The following is a 22,926-nucleotide window of genomic DNA, read 5'->3' as shown; positions in this document are numbered from 1 at the left end:
AAAGGCCATGGCTCAGATCTCCAGAGAGCACCGTCCCCCATAAATGCCTACAAATCCATGGGCACATCCAACTGATCCATGCTCAGAGTCCCCAGAGGCAGGGGATCTCACAGCTTTGTTTCTCCAAAATCTAGGCCAAAAGATTAAAAGAACCTTAGAACTACCCCCTAACCTGCTGGGGTTGTGGCTACTAGTGCCTCCATGGATCTCCAACACAAAAACACACCACTATATCCTCAATGACAGCTTTGACGATGACTGCAATAAACAGCGCTACCAATGGAGCCATACTGTGGCAGTCATCTAAGATGGAAGTCCAAATAGATCTTCTGCAATCAATTTCTGGCTGCCTAGTCAACATAAGTTCCAAGGTGGAAGCCCTGTAAAATAGGATCACCCAGTACCTGGTCTCCAACCCCGGGGAATGTACCAGTTCCTGCTCAATCCTCATGGAAAAATTGGTGTCTCTGCCTGAGGTGCTAGCGGGCATAGTAGAGATAGCCAAAGGAAGCAAGGAGACGCTGACTTCGAACAACAGGGTCGATAAGGCGATGGTTAACAGTCATCCTCAGATGGTAGAAGAAGCTCTTTTCGGCCCGAAGACAAGTGTCGCACCAGGCCAAATAGTGGAGCACAGGATCGAGAATTCCACCCACAGATCCAAAGTAGCCCAAGGCACACAAAGTCCCAACAGAGGGGAAAGCAGGGGCAGTGATGCCCTGGCAACCGACCCGCAAGAACATACCCCCAACAAAACGGCCATTCCAGGAACCACTCTGTCAAGGAGAGCAAAAAAGAAGACACAACTGAAAAACACAAAGTTAAGAGGGAGACAATCACAGCTATGGAAGACCAATGATCTACTACAAGGGGATGCCAAATCTAGCCAGCCCTACCCAATCTTCATAGCCAAAAACTGGGGCAAGAAGGACCTTTCCATCGCCCCGACTCCCGGAGACCAGCAAAAGCAGCCCACATTATCAGGCAACACCATTACAAAGGGCCAAAACCCATCGGCAAGCTCAGCCCAGGTCATAGGCAGCAAAACAATTGTGGAAATAAGCCCTGCACCTGTCATAAAAAACTTCCATATGATATACACAAATGGGGCCGCTCCTATCCGAATGACCTAGAGAACAGCTGAGTAGTGTTATGTGACTGTGGACATCTCACTAAAAATTACGGACTGGCCTCACACACCACCTGGTGTCATGCTTCATCATCGGCCAGTCCTCGCCCTCTAAAAACTTGGTTTGATAGAGGGCGGGCATACACCTGACGACAGGGATGCACTTCTAACTAAGTGGGGCCCAAAGTGAATAAGTGAGATTAAAAGCCATTATAGTAACCTCATTCTCTATTTAATGGTTATGGGGACTATATGGTCTATAAAAACAGATGTACGGCGCAATTGGGAGAAATTATTATTCCCTCGCCGTGTGGTCATTGGTCTGAAAGTGGGTCGACATGTTTCTGCCTAATGTCAACAGAGGTACTCGGCATTCATCAGGACCTAAATATATTACCAAGAAACGGGCTCCACTCTTACCAAATTATTGGTTAAATGGAATCATCGGTGGAGAGACCATGGTTACTCTCCACTGTGTGTATATGGGTCAGAAAAGTACCCTGTAGAAAAAAAGGAAATATAAAATAACACAAACTCAGCAACCAATAGGTTATGGGGTCATTCTCAAAGAATCAGAACAGGTGCAACTGTATCTTATCTAATGTGCGCATAGTGCAAGTGTAAAACACGTGACTGGCATACGTGAATACACAGGTGAGAAAACACACGGGGAACACAAGTACTCCCCATTTCTTACCTACAACCTAAACTTCATGTACTCCATGGGAGGGGGAGTAAAGGAGAACCCCTATAGTCAAACTCTGAAATGGCAAAAAAGAGAAACTAATTTAGGCAGTATATTGAAGCCAAACAATGGTAAAAACTGGAGAGGGGGGCATGATATTATACACCATATCCAACTTAACATGCATCCCACTCTCATTCATCCAGAAAGCTGCCTCTTACTTCATCAAGGTGCGTTCTCCTCGGGATCACCTAGCTGTGTACCACACTCCTCCCCGGTGACAAGTAAGCGGGGGAAGAGCTTTCTGTTAAATAGCCATCTCAATTGGTAAATTAATGGGAGGTACTCGATAGTAATGTAATCACGAGACTCAATGATCTGATCCGGTGTCCCATTCATTCTCAGTGTTGGAACTGCATGGCTCGGCCTGTCTTCCGGGGGAAAGAGCGTCATAACATGTGACGCTACGGAGCAATGTATCGAGGAAACCTGCAGAAACATTGCCCAAAGCATCCAAGTAGTCCCAAAGGAGGTGTCTAATTACTGGGATCAGAAAAAGCTCGATGCGCGTTTAAAGGAGGGAATGGCAGCACCGCTTCGTGTGTGTAAAGAGACACTAACGTTACCACTGGGGGAGGGGCAAAAACCGGAAGACTACGTCCCGAGTGCTGGAGGGAGCGGAAGTCAGGCACAGTGCCGAGAGTAAGCCTCGTTAAAGCATTGTTTGCTCAACTGTCAGGGGCTTCTCGAGTGAACATTACATACAGAGAGGCCATGTATATCACATATTAAAGTGCACATAGCGTGATGTAAGACAGTTATTTCAATATCAACATATAAATTGCTTCTATTAGCGGCGGAGATATTCTATATACAAAAGAGGCTACTACTATCTTAATGTAAAGGAGCCATCCTGACATTTCCGATCATGATATACTTGTCAGGTAGACATTACGTATGGAAAGACCATGTGTACCATAAATAAAAGTACACATAGAATAGTGTGAGAGAGTAATCTCAGTGTCTACGTGTGGACTGCTTGTATTAACTGGGGAGACACTATGTTCAAAAAGAGGCTAATATGATTTCAATGTAGAGGGGCCACCCTGACATATGTGATCTTGATCTGAAGGCGCCACCCCAGACAGAAAAGGGGTATGTAAACCATATAGCCGTAAAAGGTAGGAAACCACTGCCGAGTGTCTGGTATATGTTGTGTAGGGAATATGGAACGAATGTTCTAGTTGTTATTTATTCCCATCCTGATATATCAGGTAATTACCTTCCCACTTGAAGCCAAGGAATCGCGTCATTCAAGCCTATGTCCCATGTACGTAAGCGGAACACCCAGCGTTGTTCCCTTTGAAAGAGGGCTTGGGTTATGTCAGTCTTTCTTTTTTGCATAACCTCTAAAACCACCCATCTGATATCAGTGTCTTTGTGGTTTGCCTCATGGAAATGTTTAGTTAGTTTAGTATTGGATCTGCCGCATCGGATATTACTGCGGTGTTCGTTGACTCTAGTTTTTATTTTTCTAGTAGTCATACCCACGTATCTAAGGTTACATGGGCATGTCAGCAGATAGACCACCCCCTCGGTGTTACAGTTGCTAAAGTTCTTTAGCCTCCAAGGGTTCCCAGTTCCAATGTCCACTTCTTTTGTCATGTATGTCTGTGAACACGCTACACAATTCCCACACGGGAAAAGACCATAGGGTTTCGGTTGGCTCCAGAGTGTCCCTTGATCAATAGTTATATTCTGATGTACCTGTGCCTGGACCAGGTCATCCCGTAAGCTCTTGCTACGTTTAAATGCAAAAAGTGGGGTTTCCCACTTTTGATCAGAACTGTTCAGAATAGACCATTTTCTCTTGATAATATTTTGAATCCGATTTGATACAGGAGTGTAGGTGGTTACACAAACAATCCTGTTACTTTTCTCTTTATTAGTAGTTTTCAGGAGACTCTCTCGATGGTTATTCCTAGCCCTCTTTTTTGCTCTCTTAACCATAGTTGTAGGATAGTTCCGATCCAACAGTTTCCTCTCTAGTTGATTGGCTTGTTCATTGTAAGTACTCATATCAGAACAGTTCCTATGTATCCGGAGGAATTGTCCGACAGGTAGGTTCTGTCGCAGTGCTTTAGGGTGAAAGCTTTCATAGAGCAGTAAGCTGTTTTTGTCAGTTGGTTTATTATGTACTTTGGTGTGAATCCCATCTGAACTCACAGAAATCACCAGATCAAGAAAGATAGCTTGTTTATTGTCAATGGAGTATGTAAATTTCAAATGTTCATCTTTGGAATTTACCCATTGTGTGAAAAGGATAGCTTCTTCCATAGTGCCAAGCCAGATGATAAGAATGTCATCTATGTAGCGTTTCCAGGTTTTGAGTTGTGCTGCATAGGGGTTATTCTGATTAAAGATGTAATCCTCTTCGAATTGGTGTACATATAAACATGCCATGCTCGGCGCGAAAGTACTCCCCATGGAGGTACCGGAGATCTGGTGGTAGATTGTACCTTCAAAATCAAAGAAATTCTCAGTAAGGGCAATTTCTGCACATTCTAAGATAAAAGGTATCGGAGTGATGTACGACCATTCCATATTCAACAGAATATGTTCGATTACAGCCAGGGTACGTCTCTGCGGAATGCTGGTATACAGCACCTCAATATCCATAGTAATGAATATATCTTCAGTGTCGTTTATCTCAAGATCCCGTAGATGGCACAGGACATCTTTTGTATCACGTAGATATGATTGTGATTTCTGGACAATAGGTTTCAAGAACCAATCACAGAATTGTGAAAGGGGTTCAAGCAGTGAACCTATCCCGGACACGATGGGTCTACCAGGAGGTGGAGTTTTGCCCTTGTGAATTTTGGGCAAGATATAAAATCTGGGAGTTCGAGGATTATCATTAATCAAAAATTCAGCTTCCTGTTTCGTTATCTAATTGTTAGTGACTGCCTCATGTACCATGATCCCAATCTGATTCTTGAGGCGGTTGGTAGGGTCACTAACATGGGTCTCATAACTATTGGAGTCACTCAGTAGTCTGTTGCATTCATTCCGGTACATATCCAGGTTCATGAGTACAATAGCACCACCTTTGTCAGCTGGTTTAATTACCAGTTCTTTGTTGTTTTTCAAGGCTAGAAGTGCGTTCCTTTCATCTTTTGTCAAGTTTTGATAGCCTTTGGTTTTCTGGAAGTCAATCTTGTCCACCTCGTTCAGAACTGCCTGTTCAAATGCCTGGATGTTACATGATACTTCTTGTGAAGGTGGCGAGAAACTGGATTTTTTCCTCAATCCTGTATTAGTTTTAGACTCGTGGTCATCTTGATGATCACCGAAAAACTCCCTAAGTTTTATTTTTCTGAAGAACTGGGCCAGTTCTGTGTGAAGGCGGAAGGGGTCATTAATGGGCATTGGTACAAATCCTCAACCCTTTGATAAAACCGATTCCTCATCCTGTGTAATTATATGGTCACTCAGATTTACAATATTACTCAGTCTTTGCTCGTTGAGGGGCCGTTGCCCTTGCCCATGCTCCGGGTCACCGCCCCTGTCACATTCGGTGTTTGGTCGTCCCATTGGACTCTTGTGTTTCTTCTTTGTTTTTGTCTTCCTCTGCCCCTGCCACGGCCTCGGGATAAAAAAGGCTGTGGTCCTGGAGGAAATCCAAATCCTTGGGGGTAGAAGGGTTGTTGCAAGAAACCGAAAGGGGGCATCGGTGGTGCATACATAGGGTGATGTGGATTCTGGTATTGTCTCCCAAATTGTCTACCCGTATTCTCATCTCCGCTACTTTCCGAACTACTCCTATCTTCGCCTGAGCTGAATGTCCAGTTCTGTGGGGTCGGTCTGGGTCGTTGTTTTCGTGTTATTTTTGATTGTTGTAATTGTTGTGGCTGATCATAATATTCATCTGTCGTGTAAGGATAAACTGTGTCTCTATTGAATTTTTGTACATCCTTTTGCAATTTAGTGATTTTACATTGAGTCAAATATTCACGGTATTCTGATTGATCATTATTAATTTCCTCCAGTTTTTTCTTGTAGACAGTAATCTGAACAAGTGTTTTAAGTCGGCTTTCACTTTGTTGTATCTCTACTAGTAGGGCATCTGCCAGTTGTCTAGCTGTGTTAATTATAAGGACTAGCAAGTCCTTCGTGCATTTCCATGCAATACCGGACCAGTTGATGCGAAACTCTTTATTATCTAAAAAGAGTCTTGGTTCATTGGTCACCACTAAACCTCTAGGAGCTGTATTCTTCCTTAGATATTCAGTCATAAAAGCTCCATGAAGGGCTGTCCTAACTTGATGTTTCTTCTTAGCTGTAAGTGCTTCCCAGTCATCTGAATTTTTCAGTGTTTGGGTTACTACAGTCTCCGCCAGAAGGGAAGGAGTTCTCAAAATCTCAGCATAATTTTCTTCTCCAAAAGCCAGTTCAGATTCCATGTTTGATATAGGGTGTCAGTAGGTAAAATAAACACTTGTGTGAGGAACACTAAATGTAGTGAGTCCTAGGTTATCAACTAGACTTGCTTAGTGTAACCTTTATGTATTATTGTTAATGTGAATACAAAAAAAACTAAAAGTACCCTGAAATATGTTCCCACAGCCGTTGGCTGTACCACTATCGATGCACACTAACCCCAGATTCGCTGGGGGAGGGAACTAGAGGCTGATTAGGGTAATAGGAGACGGCCTGCCTCCAACACAACTTGATATACACAAATGGGGCCGCTCCTATCCGACTTCCAGCCAGGGACGGCCACAACACCACCGCAACGGGTTGGCTCTGATGCACTCCGGCTAAGCCCTCTACACCAATCCGGAACAAGGAGCAATCAAGGAAGGAGAAAAAGATTTCAAGTGAGACCTGTCATTAACTTGCAAGGAAGTACAATCCCTGGATCAATTACAGTAGAGCACGTCCTAAGAAAGGGAAAAGCTGCCAAAACTCCGGGCCTTCCAACAATTGTCCATGAGGTAGTACTAACCCCGAGATATTACAGCATGGAACAACACAACATTTTGAACCAGAGTAACATTCTTCGCCTTTGCAAACACCTCGTCACCCTTGACCAGATTCTAGAATGGGAGAGTTTCCTGAGCATTAAGGGGGACACATGGCGACTCAACAGCCTGATACAAAAGGAAATACAATTAGCCGTCATGAATAACTCTACACAACTTGCCTAGTCGGGTATTGATGTTCAGCCTCTGTTGCTTCCCCAATATCTACATGTCTTAGCACCAGATAATGGGGGCAAGGGCCCCTGGGCAGTCCTGCTTGGAACAGATAGCTCTGGATCCCTTGGCAGAAGACGGACGGGCTCCAAGAACCCAATGGGCATCAGGATATCATGCGAAAAAACCATAGGGTCATCTGCATAACTCCCCTTGAATCGGACCTGCCCGGAATCTCAAGAAGATGGCATCAGCATTCCTAAAAGCTGTGACATCAGGCCTGGCAGGGGAGAGGACAGTGGAGGAACACCCTCTAAACAGCAATTAACCATAATCTCATGAAACATTGCAGGGATCAGTAAAATCCATGAAAATGAAAACTTAAAGCAGTTCCTGGAAACTGGAGATAGGCTCTGCGTTCAAGGAACTTGGGCACTGTCTAGCAGCCCATTGGTGGGGTACCACAAACATTACGTGCCGGCAACAAAAAGGAATCTCTTTGGCCATCCGACTGGTGGTCTATCAGGTTTTATAGAACATGCAAGCATCCTCGCTGCAACAGATATTAATCTGAACTCATCCGGGTTGCAAGCCTTACAGATCAGTAGCCTGAATTTCAAGTCACATCCACTATGCCTTCTGATCATAAACTGCTATATCAACCCAGCACGGACCACCATGAAAGACCAGATAGAGGCACTGTCATGGAAATTAGATGACCTTTTAAATAAATACAAATCACATCAAGTTATCTAAGCTGGAGACTTCAACATGAAGGATCTTGATAAATCCGAATCCACCCATCGGGGTCCGGGCAGGGCTGCTCCCCTTTACGACCTGCTCGCTAATCACAAGCTGACCACAACCCATGCATGGAAAGAAGCATGCTCGAAGGCCTGGCGCCCCCAACCGACTTTCCGGGACATCTCCAGAATCGACTACATCATGGTCAGTGAAGCAATGGCGGCTAGTCCGGAAGACTTTGTTGTCGTGGATAGGACCGTCAGCCACCATTCTCCAAGTCATTGGAGAATCAGGAGGGAAAGAAAAACACAGTGACCTGAGGAGGATCAAATGGTTGTACAAGATAGGCAAGAAGCTCCAAATCTGGTTGGATCAGAACCAGGAAGGGAGCTCATCAATGTCGATCTCACCCATAACGAACTGGGAGAACACAGTAGGAGATCTACAAGAGAAGATCGGTCACCACCAACCACAAGCCCCCAGGTTCAAAGTGTAACCAACTGGTGGAAGCACTTGCCTAACCAAAGACATACATGAAAGTAAACAGCTCCTGCGCAAGGCACTCATAATAAATAAGAAAGGAGACAGACAAACGGAGGGTCCATCGGTCACTGAGGGCTGCCCTAAGGAAGAAACGGTGGGAACACAAAAAGCCCACATATAGAGGAAATGGCTCAAAATCTTCTCCCTACTTAATTAGAAGAATCCAGCAGGATTATGGAGACATATAAATCAGCTGAGCAGCAGAGGAGTCCTAAGAGAAATCTGAGTAGCAGAGCCGCTTTACACAAAGCCAGCCCCGAAGACACCAACCGCGGGGCAGAACAACCTCAACATTCCAGGTCAAAGCCAGGAGTATTGACTCCCAGCCCTGGCATCGCCCCCATGGGCCAGAAAGCACAGGCAGAGGTGCATCATACACTGTCAGCCCAGATAAACCCTCAAATGATCATCAAGACCCTAAAGAAGATGAAGAACGACAGGTCCCCTGGGCCCAATGGGCTCCAGACTTTTGGGCAACAATATTAACCCCTCTTTACAACTACACTTTTTCGACTGCTAAAAACCTGATTCCTGGAGGAGCTCTATATTGGTCCCTATTTGCAAAAAAGGGGACCATCTGAAGCCATCAAATTATAGGCTCATCGCCCTGCTTGATCTTGAAGCTAAGGCCTATGCCCACCTCCTATTGAGGGTTCAGGAGACTTGGGTGGAGGATAAAAGCATCATCCTCTTCCACCAGACCGGTTTCAGTTCACAGTCATCGACCATGGAGAATATACTGGTGCTAGTGCACCTATCAGCCCAGGAAGAAAAGAAGAAAATGCCTACACTTTTCTGTTGCTTCATCGACTACAGCACAGCCTTCAACAAAGTTGAATGCAGAAGACTAAGGTGGAAACTAGAAAACTGGGGCATCGCACCAAACCTCTTGAACGCAATTGGATCGCTATACGAGGACACTTGGGTGTGGGTCAAAACAAGTGCCGGCACAGTGTCCCCCAAAATAACAATTGCCAATGGGCTGAAACAAGGATGCATGTTGGTCCCCATCATTTCTAACTTGTATGCCACGGACTTGGGGAATGCCCTGAAAGGAGACAGCCTAGTAGAACCAAGGCTAGGGAGCGTGAGGTTGCCAGTGTTATTATACACAGATGATACTGCCATAATGGATCACACGAAGGTGGGCCTACAAAGAGCCCTAAACACACTGAATCATTTTAATAACAATAATAACTTGACAGTTAACCAGGAGAACACCAAGGTTGTCATCTTAGGGAGCTATCATCTGAAAAAAAAGAGCACAGTGGCAAATGGGAAACCCGCAAATTAACACTGTGGCGTCATATAATTACCCAGGGGTTTGGCTTACGGATCGGGCCAAGGCGAACATCCATCTGAAACAACAGTCATCTCAGGCCAATAAGGTCACACACCTGATAAAGCAACTGAGCCCACATTTGGTAAGCCCTTCGGCTGGACCAATATTGACTGTTTTAAAAGTGAAATTGTCGCCAGCTATTAGCTATGGCCACCTTGCCTTCACTGGCTCACAGGACGCCCACCAGAACTCAGCCTAAGCCAAAGCATACAAATCTGTGCACCTCATTTGAGGTCAGCGAGGAACTCTAGGGTATGATTGGAGCCGGGCTTGGCGAGGCCAGACCTGATGTGCCAGGGGGAGATCATAAAGCTATATCTAAGGATTTTAAGGTCCCCAGCAAATTCTCTAAGACAACAATTGAGATCTATCTTCAAGGGGCCTCGCTCAGCCTGGCACACAAGCCTTGGAACAGCTTTCACCATGCTTAAGATCGAGGAAGAGAGTATCCCGCAGCTGGAAATTCCACTGAACGCTTGAAAAAAAGCTATGAACAGATAAGCGTGCAAAATATCTGCTGAACAACTCTTGTTATGCAAAGCACAGCTCCACCTAATAGAGACCCTCATACCACAAGCCCGAAGTAAAATTATTTTTATGAGACTAAGCACACTAGGAATTGCCGATTTGAACCCTGCATGGGCCCGCAAGGGGAAAACCACAAATTGTAGACTGTGTTCCTACTGTAGGGAATCCTGCTTGCACCTCTTATGCTGCTGTCCCAACCTCTACAATGAACGCCGGCGACTCCTGCGCCCAATTTGTATCACCAACAGTATAAAGTCTTGCAGTGAAGCATCAGCCTTGTGCTTATCCTTAGCAACTACGACAACTCTAGCAAGACTGAGGAAATTAACGCATAAAGGCTGCCAAAAAATACAATCAAACCCTGGAATCTATCACTGCAAATCCAGGAGAAGAAGGCAGCCAGGCCCCCAACAAGCACTGAGGCGCTTGCCCCTCTTCACTCGCACAATCAAGAATTTGCCATCTTATGGACTCCTACTGAAGTGCCAAGGTGAACGGCTTATAGACTTGATAACCAGACTGTTTTTAGTGATTACTGGGGGCTGCGGACTGATAGAGCGGGAGTCGGGGGTGGAGGGGGGGCACATCTTACAAACATAATCTGAAGTTTTTACTAATTTTAGTCTTGTTGTCTGTTTTTATTGTAATGACTTTAATTCATTGTACAGTTAATAAATAAATAAAGACAAATAGAGGTAATGTCTTCCTGATTACATGAGTGTATAGGTAGTGCCTGGGTGATTGGAGGAGTGCATAGATACCACCTCGGTGATTAAAAGAGTGCAAGGGTAGTGTCTGGATGATTGCATGAGTGCAGGGGTAATGTCTGGGGGATTGGAGACAAGTATAGGTAATACCTGGATGATTGGAAGAGTCTACAGGAAATGTCTAGCTGATTGCATGAGTGTACAGATAGTGCCTGGGTGATTTGAGAAGTACATAGGTAGTGTCTGGGTGATATTATAAGTGTATGGGTACTGGCTAGGTGATTGGAGATGTGCATGGATAGTGTGTGGGTAATTGGAGGAGGTGGGAATAGGACCTAACTGTGTGGATGAGTGCATGGGTAGTGTTTGAAAAAATGGATGAGTGCAGTAAAAGTGACTGTAAACATTAGTTCACATTATCATACTTATTACATTATTTCAATTTACCTTTTATATTAAAGAAGATACAAAACTCAGTGGAACTATTTTACAGTAGTTTTGTTGTAAACTGAATTTAACACTTTAACTTTTCAAACTTTACCATTGCCTTCTGTAAAAACAAAGAAGAAAAACTGTTATTGAATATAATATTACAGTTTTAAGAACACAACATCATTTTAGAATTGCATAACATTTACAGTTTTCCTTTTTTGCTGTTCTCAGATTCTACTGAATTTCACCATACACAGAGATTTCAATGTAGATCATCATAAAATAGTGGGGGGAAAACAATCAATGAGATTGAAAAAATAAATCAGAATTGAGAATTATTTAGAACAAGTGTAACTATCTGTTTACTTATCTACAGTTTCTAAATTATATTCTTCAACTACAGTAAGTCTTCTATTTCTCTCAAGTAAATTTTATACAATATATACTCTCATTTACATTGCGTATAATATAAACATCAAATATATAAACTATTTCTTTCTAACACAATTTTCCAAATGCAATATGAATTAGCACAAATACTAATTGTTCACATCTTCCCAATAGGCCACATAATGTTTCTAAATCCATTTGCATTGAAAATATCCAAAACAACCTTGTTTTTTCGTGTTCACATCTTCCTAATAGTCCGAATGATATTTTCAAAACTTTGGCATAAAAAATATGACATATGAATTTGGTATTTCGAAATGCAATCAAATGAGCATCATTGCAGTGTGTCCATCCTTTATTGCAGTTAAAACGCACAGTATAGTGTCCCAATGTTATAGTAGGTCCATCATGGAAAATAATAGCCACTGCTTTAAAAGTTCTTGCTGATATTGATACTTGGATTTTGGATTCCAATTTTGTTCCATTTGCTCTACAACATTGTAGCATTAAAGGAAAGATATACGGCCCAGAGATCCTGACACTGGATAAGAATCCTTAAATATAAGTGAAGGAACTATTGCTCAAGGCTCTGGACCTTGACATCCTTTGTAGGACAAATGTAGAGAGGGTTGTGAGCGGGTGTTCCTCCTTTCCGCAGTTACACGTGTCGGCTGTTCATTTTCTTTCACATTTTTACCTAATGAAAAATTCAAGAATGTGTGAAATATAAACAACGAAATGTGTTGAATAAAAAGAACCATTCTACACTCAAAATCTACCTGAATTCCTGTATTAATTTGAAGTAAGGAATTATCCTCTCTTAACTAAAAATAACTGTGGAACGGAGGAACACCGGCTCACAACCCTCTCAACATTGTAGCATTACAATGACATATTTTCCATATCTTTCTGTATATAATGTTGACATTTCTGATTAACAATGAGACCATTTCGTATCTTGATTAGCTGTTTTTACTAATTTGTTAAAAGACACTGTTTGCAATCTGGTATCTCAAGTAAATTAATTGTTCAGTGTCTATTTCAGAAGTAGAAAAAAATGAACAATTTTCACATTTATGATCCCATCTGTAACTTAGTCCAAATACATTTTCAATTTCTTTTCCTTCATCATCCAATCCTCCAAGCATAAACATGAAATATTCTTGTGCATCTTATTGTATATTCAATGTAAATTTCAATGAAGCATTACATATATCCAAAATATGCCAAATACCAGACACAGTATGGATTTTAGTTTTATCAGTTACCAACTATTGAAAAATATAATGCAGTAAAGAACAGAATCTGTTTTCTCGATTTACTATAATTTCATGATGAAGATCCTCTAGATAAAAGACAACATTTACAATTACATTATCATAGCAGTTGATACCTGAACTATTTTCTAACTGGTATCCTACAATATTATGAACAGTGTCCATTTTTTAGTTTCTTTGCAGTTTCATCATTCTTTTTATTTTTTTTTATTTTAAATTTAGTAATATATTTGTCACATTTTTGATTTGGACACACTACAAGTTTATTATACAAGGGATATTCACCTAAGTTAGGAGCATCAAGTTTCCTTAACTGATTGTACTCTTTTACACAATTTACATTAGCACTAATCATTTTCACATCAACATCCATCAAATACAAACCAGATAATGTTCTTATTTGAGACAATGCTACATATGCCATACCCTCTTTAAACACTGTACTTTCAATATTTACCAAAGCAATGTCTTTTCTTGAACCTTGAGATTTATGAATGATTACTGCACATGCTAAATAAAGAGGAAACTGTTTCCTACGAACATACAGGTCTTTTAGAAGCAAATAACGAACAGCAAAATGTCTAATCTGTTTTACCTCTTCAATCTGATCAAATTTAATCTTAAAAAATTGAATTCCATTTCTGTCCTGAAATTTTACAAAATCAACAATATTTCCCATTGCTCCATTTACTAAACCTTCTTCTACATTTGAATTACACCGTAAAATTATTTTAAAACCTGAATTTTCCAAAGAATCCAATTTTGACTGGAATTTCACTGACAGAAAAATTGTAACTTCTTCCTGTTCCATTTTATCAATAGCTTCCATTTTCACTATTGGTTGTTTTTTCAATTTCAAAAGTTCTTTATTGAATGTAGAACACTCCCGCAGTGTTGGAATTAGGCAAACTATAGACTTCTTTTCTCCAATTTTCTTGTACATTATTTTAGGTGCTATGTTTTCATTTGCAAACAAGTTCATTAAAAGCCGACTTTGTAAAGCTTCTTTGCTAAGATTTGTCAAAACACCAATTCTTATATCTTGAAGTATTTTTACATAATGTTCCTCACTTGCTTGTTGCATATTCTTTTAATAAGTTTTTTATATTGAAAATGAGACCAAATGTTGACATTTCAATACTCCGTAAAGATTTCCTAGTGTCTTCATGGACAAGTGTTTTAAAAGACATGTTGCCCTTTCACAGGAGTAAGTTATAGTAGATCGCCAAATACAGTTACATGATTTCCTCCAAATAGAACATCATAAGTCTGTTTTTAAAATCTGTTGCATTCTTAAATGTACAAAGGCAAGCATTAAGTTTGAGACCATGCTCACCTTATCAATGATTAGAAGTTTCATTTTCTTCAGTACTCTTGACACTTCATAAAAAGCTTCTCCAGATAGTTTGTAATATTCCATTTCATTTTCATGTTCAACTGGTAGCATGAGTAATTGATGTAAAGTAATCCCTTTAATGTTGTGTGCTGCTAATCCAGTTGGAGCTGTTACAACACAAGATAAATTTGATTCAGTAGTTTTGTGTCGATAACTAGTTGAAACTTTAATGTAGAAACTTTTTCGTGGTCCAGCTTGACCACAGATGCACATTCGAATAGTTTTAAATTATGTGCATTGGCATTCTTTTTTTTATGTAGCAAACCATGTTGTATCTGCTGTATCTGTAGTGTCAATTGCTCATATATTTCTTTTTATTAAATATTTAGCTGTTTTTCCAACTTTCTCAAATCAATAACAACCTTCATGACTAATGTTGTTTCATTTTCAATAATTGGTTGTCCTAGTGGATCTTTACTTAGTGGAACAAAACTCTGACTATCTTGAGAACTGTCTTTAGCTATTTCAGCTGCAATTTTATTTTCTTGTTCAATCTCTTCATTTAACATTTGTAGATACTTAGGGAAAATCATGCATTGAATGTTATCTTCATATGCATTAAAAGAATCTTCATAGCATTCAAATCTCCAAGTAATTCCATTTCATTACGCCAAGGCTTAAGGAGTTGCAGACGTGCTAAATAGAACAATTCAATTTTATCTGAATGAATGAATGAATGAATGAAATAGGTATTTATAGAGCGTAGCGTTCACTCCAAGGAGCATATTGGCGCTATGTGACAGAGACTGAGGGGAAGATAGGAGAGAAAAAGGGGAAAGTGCAGAAAGGATGAATGCAGAAGGATCAGATTAGTGCTAAGATTTCCTGATCTGAGGTGCTGAAGATCCAAGTTTTTAATAGCTTTCTGAACATGGGTTCATTGTTGGTGTGTCTTAGCTGGGTGGGCAGGTGATTCCAAGCATTTGCTCCTAGTGTGGCTATGGTTTTTCCTCCTCGGGTTTTCAGTTTGAAGTGGGGGTTGATGAGCAAATTCTCATTGGAAGACCGCAAAGTTCGTTTAGTTTTGTATGGTCTAAGATGATTTCTCAGATAGTGTGGCCCACTACCAGTGGTGGCTTTATAGGTGATGGTTAGGATCTTGAATAAGATCCTTTTATGAATTGGTAGCCAGTGGAGGGTTTTTAGGGCATCAGTCGAGGATGACCGTTCGGGGAGACCTAGTACCAGCCTGGCGGCGGCATTTTGGATCACCTGTAATCGTTTTATCACCATTTTTTTGTATATAGACCATTGCTATGATCGAGGCGAGATAAAATCAGGGCCACTGCAACCGTTTTTCTAGCGTGCAGGGGTAGGAGATCAAAAAATGTTCTCAACATTCTTATGATTTGGAAACAGGTACCTGCAACTGTGAGTGCCTGTTTGTGGAAGGAAAGCGTGGGGTCAAATTTGAAACCTAGGTTTTTGGCTGTGTCCACTGTGGCGGGCGGTGGGTCTGAATTTCTGGGCCACCACAGGGTTGAAGTTGTTAGCTTTTCCAAACAACATAATCTCTGTCTTGGAGCTGTTACACCTGAGATGGTTTGACTCCATCCATTTCATGACTGAGGTGAGGCAGTGATGAAATTTTTCTTCTGCCGCGGTGGAGTTTTTATTTTTATCCAGGGTCAGAATCAATTGGGTGTCGTCTGCGTAGCTGATTGCTGTCAGGATGGGGCTGAATGCTACAATCACGCCGCGCAGTTCGTTAGGACTGCATCGAGTTTGGGTTAAGCCCTCCCTCTGCAATTTATGGACAAGTATTTAGAGCTTTGGACCTCGTTCAAAGATGGCCGCCGAGTTTACCTGACTAGCCCATTACGTTTGAAGTCTCGCGGGATCGCGAGATTTCGTCTCCTCACGAAGCGCGTCTTGCTGCGCACTTCAATTTGACCATAGTCGTGTGAGGGAGCTTTAGCTCACGCTCCTCACAAAGAACTTTGATATTTGGAAGAAACAGTTTGTCTCCACAGAACATTAGTCTGTGGTTGGAGACACATCTCTGAGAAGATTGTAGACTCAAAGTCTGAGTGAGAGAAATAATCTTAGTCAGTTGGAGAACTGAACCAGAGTCGCGGAAGAAAGAAGAAGAGATACCAGAGTTCCAGAGTAACTTCAGTATTTCCAGGGTACTTCGTCCTCCGGTAGGCTTACCGTTGAGCAGGGGGTCCGCCTGGAGACCAGCAGCAGTCACGGTGAGAGTGTTCATTCAGTATCTCAAGTAGCAGAATCGGAGAGACAGTTGTCCAGATCATTTGCCACTCTGCAGAACTTTGCTTCACCTCAAGCTCCGACTCCCCTTCCCGCCCTCAGCGCTTTTCCTTGAACTTTCCCTTCCTCTGTCTATCCTTCCCTGTCCCTTTTTGCGCGTTTACTAAGAGCAAGGGAGCCTCGAGACTTCACTGCAACTATCCTTCCAAGCAGTTAAGACTTGTAGCGGAAGAAAGAACTACAGGTTCTCAAAACAGCAGTTACAAACTGTCAAATCTGTTAAGACCATAGTCAGGTTAATAGAAAGCCGTGAACCTGAACAACATCGAACAATATAAAGAGAGGCAATACTCAAGCAAAAGATCTGGTAGGAGAAAGGCTCAGATAGTGAGAGAGCGAGGGGCTAGAAATGTTAAGTAGGTAGAGAAGGTATTGAAAGGTATTTTGTCTCCTTCTGTGCATTAGGTCTCCCTGAAATCCCGCTGAAGATTGAGGAGGGAGCCAGGCCAGCTCGAGTGTCTCTTTCTCTGTCCAATTCCCCTTTCCCCCTGCCTGGAGCAGCTGAATTAACGCAGTGAGCTCTGGGAGGAGGGCATTGGGAACTTATCTTCATTCTGCCTCCGTGGAGAGTTTCCGTTTGGCCTTCCTGACAGATTGAAGTGCCCTCGAGTTTCCTTCACCTGGGAAGAATGGCGGAAGGATTCAGTTTAAAGGCCTTAGGGGATATGTTGGAGGGGATTCAGAGGGAATTAGGCACCCTAAGTGATGAAAATAAGAGTTTAAGGCAGGAGGTTATGGCTTCTAGACAGGAGACACTGTTATTGTCCCAGAGAGTTAGTGAGATATCCTCAGGGGGAACCTCCGCTCAAACCTTTCCTAGTGATGCACAAACAAAACAAGATCCACGCACTGTAGCTCAGGTTGTACACTCCGTGTCCCCCATCATTCCTTTGGCCCCCCCCGAAAGATATTGTGGAGACCCTCAGAAAGCGCAGCTCTTTCTCACCCAATGTTCCTTACATTTTATGTGTCGTGCCAATTTATTCCCAGATGCTCAATCACGAGTGGCTTTTATTTTGTCCTATTTGGGAGGGGATGCTGCAAATTGGGCCATGCCATTAGTATCTCGGGACGATCCTTTTTTATATAATTTAGAACAATTCAAGACAGAATTCCTCAGAATCTTTGACAGACGTCGAGTCTCCCAGGCTACAGATAATGAACTTTTAGAACTGCGTCAAGGTAATAAGGATCTTATCTCTTACTTAACTCAGTTCAATAAACTATTGGTGGAGACCAATTGGCCAGAGGAGAAGAGATCAGCTTTGTTTTATCGAGGCCTACGTGATGATATCAAAGATACCTTAGCACAGATTCCAAAGCGACCTATCGAATTTTCGGAGCTGGTGGATTTAGTTCTTGAAATCGATTTTCGCAGCGCAGAGAGAAGGGGCGAAAGGAAGACGAAGGACTTTCGCTGGAATTATCCCCGCTTTGACCGAATGAAGACAGAACCCAGTAAGTCAAGTGGTGGAACGGCAGAAAGTGAACCAATGCAGATTGGGTCTGTTCGTGGCCCTTTGAGTAAGGAAGAGAAGGATCAAAGAAGACTGAAGAAACTATGCATGTATTGTGGAGGATCTGGGCATTTTGTGAGAGAGTGTCCGAAGAGGCCGAAGACCCCAAATCCGGGAAACTCCCAAAACCATCTGTAGGCGGAGTCGCTCAGATGGCGAAGGAGAAAAATCAGACTCCAAGTGATCACCAGATTTCGAACACTCTTCAGACTCGGGCGCCACATTTAACCTTACAGATGAAATTAAGATTTAGGAGGCAAGAGCGGCAAGGAGTGACAATAATGATCGATTCAGGTGCCACTGGCAATTTTTGCGATATAAAATTTGCCAAGAAGATGGGAATCCAGGCTATGCGTAAGGAGCGGAAGGAATCAGTCCGGGCTGTAGATGGTACTAACCTCTCATCAGGTCCGATCACCCATCACACCGAAATGGTGGAATTAATTCAGTCCAATGGTCATAGTGAGGTCTTACAGTTCAACCTGATTGATGCCCCGCAATTTCAGATAATTTTGGGACTTCCTTGGCTGACCCTGCATAATCCTACCATCGATTGGGAAGATCGAACCATCGAGATGGATTCCGTCTATTGTGCTGACCATTGTTTTTCCTCTGAGAGCGAGCCTCCCGAACCCTCTTTGGCCACCTTGCTGTCTTTTAGTGGAGAGTCTATTGGAGTAATAAACACCATGAAAATTCCAGCGGAGTATTTAGAATTCCAAGAAGTCTTCAGTGAACAGGAGGCCGAGAAACTCCCTCCACATCGTTCCTACGACTGCACCATCGACCTGGAACCTGGGGCAGCATTACCTTGTAGTAGGGTTTATGCGTTAACTGAAGCGGAGAACTGCTATCTGAAAGAATACCTAGATCGTTACTTGGCTAACGGATTCATTCGACCATCACAGTCCCCAGTGTCTTCGCCACTATTTTTCATTCCGAAGAAGGAGGGGTCTCTGAGAACCTGCATTGATTATCGAGCAATCAATCGGGTAACGGTCAAGAACCGCTACCCTTTGCCTCTAATTTCAGTCCTCCTAGATCAGATAAAGGACGCTAAGATATTCACGAGATTGGATCTTCGAGGGGCCTATCATCTCATCCGAATGAAAGAAGGCCATGAATGGAAGACTGCTTTTAGGACGAAGTACGGACTATTTGAGTATCAAGTCATGCCTTTTGGCTTGTGTAACGCTCCCGCAGCCTTCCAGCATTTCATCAATGATATTATGGGAGATTTGGTGGATCGGATCGCAGTGATCTATTTGGATGACATCTTGATATACTCCACTGATCCAAGAGAACATTCAAATCATGTAAAGGCTGTCCTGGAGAGATTGCGCAAGCATCAACTCTTTGTAAAACTGGAGAAATGCGCCTTCAATGTGCAAACTGTGGAATTCCTAGGTTTCGTGTTATCTCCAGGAGGAATCACCATGGAAGCAAAGAAGGTGCAAGCGGTGGTCGACTGGCCGTCACCAAAGGATGTGAAAGAGATTCAGAGATTCTTAGGATTCGCTAATTTCTATCGGCGATTCATCCAGGGATTCTCGCAGAAGATCATTCCCATTACCAGATTGCTGAAGAAAGGTGTGAAGTTCCACTGGACTGTGGAGGCTGAACAAGCTTTCGAGTTTCTCAAGACGAGTTTCACCACTGCTCCCATCCTGCTTCATGCGGACCCTACAGAACCTTTCTTTGTGGAAGCTGATGCTTCTGATCAAGCAATTGGTGGAATTTTGTCTCAACGACACAAGTCAACTGGGCAACTACATCCAGTGGCCTATCATTCTCGGAAACTGAATTCAGCTGAAGTAAACTACACCATCGCGGAAAAAGAGCTGCTGGCTGTGAAAGACGCCTTTGTCGAATGGAGACATCATTTGTTAGGGGCCAGACACACCGTTACCGTGTTTACAGACCACAAAAATCTTCAATTTCTAAGATCTGCAAGAACGTTGACTCCCCGTCAACTACGATGGTCTCTATACTTTGCAGATTTTGACTTTGTGATAACTTATCGACCAGGAAACAAGAATGGGAAGGCGGATGCCTTGTCCCGGATTCAAACCGAAGACACCGAACATTCTGTGACTCCGCAACCCATAATTCCTGAATCCAAGATTGTGTGTTCCATTTCTGAAGCCCATTATCAAGAAGCAATCCGGGAGCTAATGTCTGAAGCTGAGATGGCTGAGTGGGCCAGTCAAGAAGAGGGTCGGCAAGTAATTAATTCCTTGCCTTATCAAGACGGGGCTTTATACCTTCCTACTAAGGAGATCCAAGAACAAGTTTTAAAAGACTGCCATGATCGGCCGTTGGCTGGCCACAAGGGAGCTATGAAGACCATTGATCTGGTCCAGAGATACTTTTGGTGGCCAAATATGAATTCTCAAATTAAAAAATATGTAGAGTCTTGTGAGATCTGTGCCCGGGGAAAAGCTAGTAGGCAGGCACCACAGGGGTTGTTACAGCCTTTGCCCACACCACCGCATCCGTGGCACACCATCACCTTAGACTTAATAGTAGACCTCCCACTGAGTAAGGGTTACAACACCATCTTAGTAATTGTAGACACCTTCACCAAGATGAGTCACTTCATTCCAGTCAAAGGGATCCCTTCAGCTTCTGAATTAGCTCGCCTTTTCAGGGAAAACATCGTAAGGGTCCATGGAGTTCCCAAGATAGTGATTTCAGATCGGGGACCCCAATTTGTGTCACACTTTTGGAAGGCATTCATGAAGGGAATGGGAGTGGAGGTCAGACTATCTACTAGCTATCACCCTGAGACCGATGGTCAGACCGAGCGAGTGAACCAAGAGCTTGAACAGTATTTGCGCTTGTTTCTCTTAGATCAGGGAGGTGACTGGCCAGATTTACTATGGATGGCTGAGTTTGCGCATAACAATGCCAAGCATGCTTCCACAGGGTATTCTCCCTTCTATCTAAACTCTGGGTTACATCCTAATCCCTTTAGTAATCAGGGAGATTTTGGAGTTCCAGCAGTCAGTGATTTATTCACAGATCTGAGTAGGGCTCGTAAATCTGCAGAATCCAACTTACACCAGGCTAAGGCAGGCTACAAAAAACAGGCAGACAAACATAGAAGGAAGACACCACAGTATCAAGTTGGAGAGTCAGTATGGTTGTCTTCAAGGCATCTTAGGTTAAAGGGAAATAGGAAGTTCCAACCTCGCTTCATAGGTCCCTTTGTCATCGAACAAATTCAGGGTCCGGTCACTGTCAAATTGAAATTACCTGCTCAGTTAGGAATTCATCCAGTGTTTCACGTATCCCTTCTAAAGAAGACAGCTCCTAACCTCAGACTAAACAGGCCTCCCCCCCCAGTGAGGGTTGACAAACATTTAGAATATGAGGTAAAGGGAGTGCTAGATTCCAAGAGGAGCAAAGGAACCCTACATTATTTAGTGGATTGGAAGGGGTTTGGTCCTGAGGAAAGGTCATGGGAACCCGCAAAGAATGTACATGCTCCTAAGCTAATTAGACGATTTCATGCACAACATCCCCTGAAACCAAGACCGATGGATCGGTCTTTGAGAGGGGGTACTGTCAGGATGGGGCTGAATGCTACAATCACGCCGCGCAGTTCGTTAGGACTGCATCGAGTTTGGGTTAAGCCCTCCCTCTGCAATTTATGGACAAGTATTTAGAGCTTTGGACCTCGTTCAAAGATGGCCGCCGAGTTTACCTGACTAGCCCATTACGTTTGAAGTCTCGCGGGATCGCGAGATTTCGTCTCCTCACGAAGCGCGTCTTGCTGCGCACTTCAATTTGACCATAGTCGTGTGAGGGAGCTTTAGCTCACGCTCCTCACAAAGAACTTTGATATTTGGAAGAAACAGTTTGTCTCCACAGAACATTAGTCTGTGGTTGGAGACACATCTCTGAGAAGATTGTAGACTCAAAGTCTGAGTGAGAGAAATAATCTTAGTCAGTTGGAGAACTGAACCAGAGTCGCGGAAGAAAGAAGAAGAGATACCAGAGTTCCAGAGTAACTTCAGTATTTCCAGGGTACTTCGTCCTCCGGTAGGCTTACCGTTGAGCAGGGGGTCCGCCTGGAGACCAGCAGCAGTCACGGTGAGAGTGTTCATTCAGTATCTCAAGTAGCAGAATCGGAGAGACAGTTGTCCAGATCATTTGCCACTCTGCAGAACTTTGCTTCACCTCAAGCTCCGACTCCCCTTCCCGCCCTCAGCGCTTTTCCTTGAACTTTCCCTTCCTCTGTCTATCCTTCCCTGTCCCTTTTTGCGCGTTTACTAAGAGCAAGGGAGCCTCGAGACTTCACTGCAACTATCCTTCCAAGCAGTTAAGACTTGTAGCGGAAGAAAGAACTACAGGTTCTCAAAACAGCAGTTACAAACTGTCAAATCTGTTAAGACCATAGTCAGGTTAATAGAAAGCCGTGAACCTGAACAACATCGAACAATATAAAGAGAGGCAATACTCAAGCAAAAGATCTGGTAGGAGAAAGGCTCAGATAGTGAGAGAGCGAGGGGCTAGAAATGTTAAGTAGGTAGAGAAGGTATTGAAAGGTATTTTGTCTCCTTCTGTGCATTAGGTCTCCCTGAAATCCTGCTGAAGATTGAGGAGGGAGCCAGGCCAGCTCGTCTGTCTCTTTCTCTGTCCAATTCCCCTTTCCCCCTGCCTGGAGCAGCTGAATTAACGCAGTGAGCATTGGGAGGAGGGCATTGGGAACTTATCTTCATTCTGCCTCCGTGGAGAGTTTCCGTTTGGCCTTCCTGA

This window comes from Triturus cristatus, chromosome 5_1 (assembly GCF_964204655.1).
Source record: "Triturus cristatus chromosome 5_1, aTriCri1.1, whole genome shotgun sequence".
Taxonomy (NCBI): Eukaryota; Metazoa; Chordata; class Amphibia; order Caudata; family Salamandridae; genus Triturus; species Triturus cristatus.
This window is presented reverse-complemented; position numbering follows the sequence as displayed.